The sequence below is a fragment of the Amphiprion ocellaris genome, chromosome 12, assembly GCF_022539595.1.
Source record: "Amphiprion ocellaris isolate individual 3 ecotype Okinawa chromosome 12, ASM2253959v1, whole genome shotgun sequence".
Taxonomy (NCBI): domain Eukaryota; kingdom Metazoa; phylum Chordata; class Actinopteri; family Pomacentridae; genus Amphiprion; species Amphiprion ocellaris.
The window spans coordinates 2,014,152-2,018,765 of record NC_072777.1 but is presented as its reverse complement, the minus strand read 5'-3'; positions in this window follow the sequence as shown (position 1 = coordinate 2,018,765).

Sequence of the window (4,614 nt, the reverse complement as noted above, 5' to 3'; positions counted from 1 at the left end):
AGGGGGAATTGTTTAGGTGAAGCATTTGCAGAAAGGGAGGCGAGAGCAGTCTTTAAAATGGATAAATCACAGATATCCTTTGCAAAACTTGACATTTTCTGCTGCTCAGAGGTTTTTATCGTTGCTGTTTCCTTCCAGGCTGCAACTAAGAAGGAAAAAGCACCAAATGCTGTGCTGCAAACTGCTGGAAGTTGTTTAAATAAAGCAAAAATCTGAGCTGTGTGAGTCAGAATCAGTGGTAACAGATGATTTTTGGTGCATGTTTTCGGTGCAAATTAAAGGAAATCAAGACAAATCAAAGGTGACGCACAACAATTGTGACTCGGAATTTGTTTAGGTGGAACATTTGCACAAAGGGAGGCAAGAACTGTCTTTAAAATGGATAAATGACAGAAATTCTTTGCAAGACGTGACATTTTATTGAATCTAAATCCAGTCCAGGCTGCATGAAAGAAGGAAAAAATACCAAGAGATGTGCTGCAAACTGCTGAAATTCATTTCAATAAAGCACGAACTGAGCTGTGTGAGTCAGAATCAAAGGTAGCACATGATTTTTGTTGCATTATTTCAGTGCAAAGTAAAGGAAATCAACACAAAAGAGCAGAAGATGCAAGTCTGAGGTGGAAGTAAGACGTCCGGCAGGTCAACATGAGGCTTAAATAAACTCAGGACTCCCTCCAGGTGAACACAGGTAATGTGATGACAAGAGTTGAAGCTCCGCCCAGCCAAAAACCTGCAAGAAAAAACACAAAAAGCACAAAAGATCAAGGCTTTAGGGATGTAAAACTACAAAGAAATACCCCAAAAGCAGAGTATATACAGATATATTCCAGTAAATCTGAGATTATTGCAGCAGGTGAATGTCTTTTACACGAAGCAACAGTAAAAATGGGACGTGCAAATTGAGATTTGATGTTTTTGCTTCACAAAAACTCCAAGTTTGATGCTCTAGTTTTGCAAAAATCTGCAGAATTTGATGAAAAATCTTCACCTGAGTGACCAAAAAAGCTGCTAACGTGTGAATAAGAAGCTCGAACGGAAAAGGAAAATGTTCAAATAAATCCAGCTCCTCCTGCTGCTGCTTAACGAGGTTCTAATTATCTGCAGCTGAACTCTGATTCTTGATAGATTCACAGGTTTTATAAATATAGAGGTGAACTTCTGCTTTTATTAATTTATCTACTGTTTCAGTGACGTTAAATCTGTATTCTTTAAGTTTTTATGCAAAATTTACTTTTGTCTTGATGTTATTTTTTAAACGAGGCATGTAAATTTATGTAAGAAATATTATTACAGGGTCTTAACCTGTTTTTTTTAACTACAGAGGTAAATTTTTGATATTAATCTTTATTCTCTGTTTGAAAACAGTGTGTCAGCATCTGTATAAATAAAGGTTGACTTGATTTGACTAAAACAAAAAAGGTCAGTTTTGTGTCATTTATTTTAAGATATATTGATAAATGTAGGGGCTAATGTCTGTTTTTTGTTTATTTATCCACTGTAAACATTATTTATTAAGATTAGACATGTAAATGTATATTTAAAAATAATTTGGCAGGGTTTTAACCTTAATATTTAACATTAGACAGGTAAATTTTGAATGTTATTTGTATTCTACATTGGGAACTGTGTCAGCGTCTGTATAAATAAAGGTTGACTTGACTTGACAATATATGTAATAATATATATTAAAATGACAACAGAATGTCATTTATTTAAAGATATATTGATAAAGATCCTTGAATAGGCAGACTTTTAAATTCCCCAAGCTTTTGTATGTATATTTGTATATATTTCGGTTGTATATTTATTTAATCTGTGTTTAATATTGCTTTGAGCTCATCCAGTTCCTGCAGAATGAGGTCTAACTAATTAACAAACTAATATCAGCAGCAAACTAACTGACCAGCCGTGGTTAGCTAACATGCTAATGTTAGCAGCCAGACACCAACATAGCTACAAGTAAATTTTAGAAGACATCAAAAAATTAGCAGCCATTGAACAATCAAGCTAATGTTAACAAGCTAATATAACTAACTAGCTGTGAAGTAACTGGTTAATTGGTACCATTCAGATTCCAACATAATAACCAATAAATGATAGCAATTAGCAACCGGCTAGCTTCCAGACTATGCTAGCAGAATGCTGCTAACTAGTTAATGTTACCAGCTGGTTACAAGTTGAACAAGCAGCTACTGTAATCACCTGGCTACCATTTCCAACTAACTAACTAACTTAAGGTTTTAGTTCAATGATTGAAGTTGAGAAATTCAATTGATGAGATGCAAGTTGAATTTTTTATTTAAAGTTTTTAAGATGATTTAAAAAAAAAAAAAAAAAAAAAAACAATATTAACAGAAGGAGCAACCTGCTCACTCCCAGACTATGATAGCAGCAGGCTAACTAGTAAATGTCACCAGCTGGTTACACGTGAACCAACCAGCTACTGCGCCCACATGTCGACCAATTCAAACTCTTCTAGAAATTCCCTCAGTTCCTCTGCATAGATGGTCCGCAGGAACATATATCTGTCCTCCAGTGGAGCTTCTATTGGTTTCTCTGCCTGGGCAGTCTGCTGGGGCTCACTGCTGTCCTCAACCACTTCGTCCTCTTGCAGAGCTTCTGTTGGTTCCTCTACCTGGAGAGGTGGAAGGAACTCATTAGTGTCTTCGAACACCTCGTCCTCTTCCAGAGCTTCTCCACTGAGGCTCTGACTGAGCCCCTCCTTGGGCTCTGCTGGGGTCAGTTGCTGAACCATCAGTTTCAGCTCCCTCAGCTCTTTGAGGACGAGCATCTCCCTCTCAGCAGCAGTCTTGTTTTTGTCCACTGATTTCAGGAGGATGGAGGTGAGCTGATGGATTCGTTCCTCCTGAGACCGACACTGCTCCTCGGCTCTTTCCAGCTGAACCTTCAGTTCCTCCACTTGTTTGAGAAGAGCTTCGTTATTGTTTCCACCAAACATGTTCTGGATGTAGCTGCTCATGATGTGATCTGAGTCTGAGCTGTCGGTTCCGGATTTAAAAACTCTGGTTGTGACATCATCACAGTGCGATGATGTCACAACCATGATGACAATACTAATCTACCAGTGATGACATCATCAGTGATGTCACAGTGTAGACTTCTGGCTTTGATGTCTGGAGTTCTGCTGATGTTTACATTCAAATTACAGACATCTTCACTGGTCTCAGTAAAAAGCTCTCAGGCTGAGGGGAGCTAACCTACAGCTTGCCACCGAGCTAACAGGAAACCACAACGCAAAATATGGCTGAATCCATTTTTTCCGAAAAGATTATTTAAGATAAACTTTTTTAATCCTACAGTTTTGAATTTGCAGCTTTACAGCAGCACAGCTAGTGCAAACATTTAAGGAATGTACAACAAAAATACAAAATAAAACAAAATATACATGAGTACTAGTTGTAGAAATAACAGTATTGCATATTTAACAGTGGTTTTGCACAGAATATTTAATAAATAGAAACACTGAGAGAAGTATTAATATTACACAGATTATTATCTGTACTGCACAGAATGGACAGAAGTAAAAACAGAACAGTATAGTATATATTCCTGTATATGTAGAAAAATAGATGTCATTTATATTCTAACATATGTAGGAACTAGGGATGCACCGATCCACATTTTTCACTTCTGATCCTGATACCTGAATTTGGATATCTGCCGATACCGATACTATTCCGATACCAGAGATCTGTTTGCTTTAATATTATTATCATCATTATTGTCGATTTTATATGAGGCTGTAATAAACTCCTATCTACAGGAATGTATGATGTTGATTTATTGATGCTACAAGAGCCAGTATACTTAATTTGTGCTGCTCAGATGAAGCAGTCTTTTGCATTTTATTTGGAGAGGGGTAGTGTCAGAGTAGTTTACCCTTTGTGTGTATTTGTCTTGGATTTGATAAATACAGACAGTCCATTTGAAACCCTTAAAGTACTAGATGCATTTTTCTCGCTAATAAACACACAGCATCGTGCAGTGACAAGTGAACCAACCAGCTACTGTCCCCACATGTCTACCAATTCCAACTCTTCTAGAAATTCATCCATGGTCTGTATTTGGCGTGGTGGTCGGAACCATTTTGCGTCCTCGAACACCTCGTCCTCTTGTAGAGCTTCCATCGGTTCCTCTACCTGGAGAAAGGAAATGAACACAAATCAAAGGCGACGCACAACAACAGTGACTCAGGGGGGAATTGTTTAGGTGAAGCATTTGCAGAAAGGGAGGCGAGAGCAGTCTTTAAAATGGATAAATCACAGATATCCTTTGCAAAACTTGACATTTTCTGCTGCTCAGAGGTTTTTATCGTTGCTGTTTCCTTCCAGGCTGCAACTAAGAAGGAAAAAGCACCAAATGCTGTGCTGCAAACTGCTGGAAGTTGTTTAAATAAAGCAAAAATCTGAGCTGTGTGAGTCAGAATCAGTGGTAACAGATGATTTTTTGGTGCATGTTTTCGGTGCAAATTAAAGGAAATCAAGACAAATCAAAGGTGACGCACAACAATTGTGACTCGGAATTTGTTTAGGTGGAACATTTGCACAAAGGGAGGCAAGAACTGTCTTTAAAATGGATAAATGACAGAAA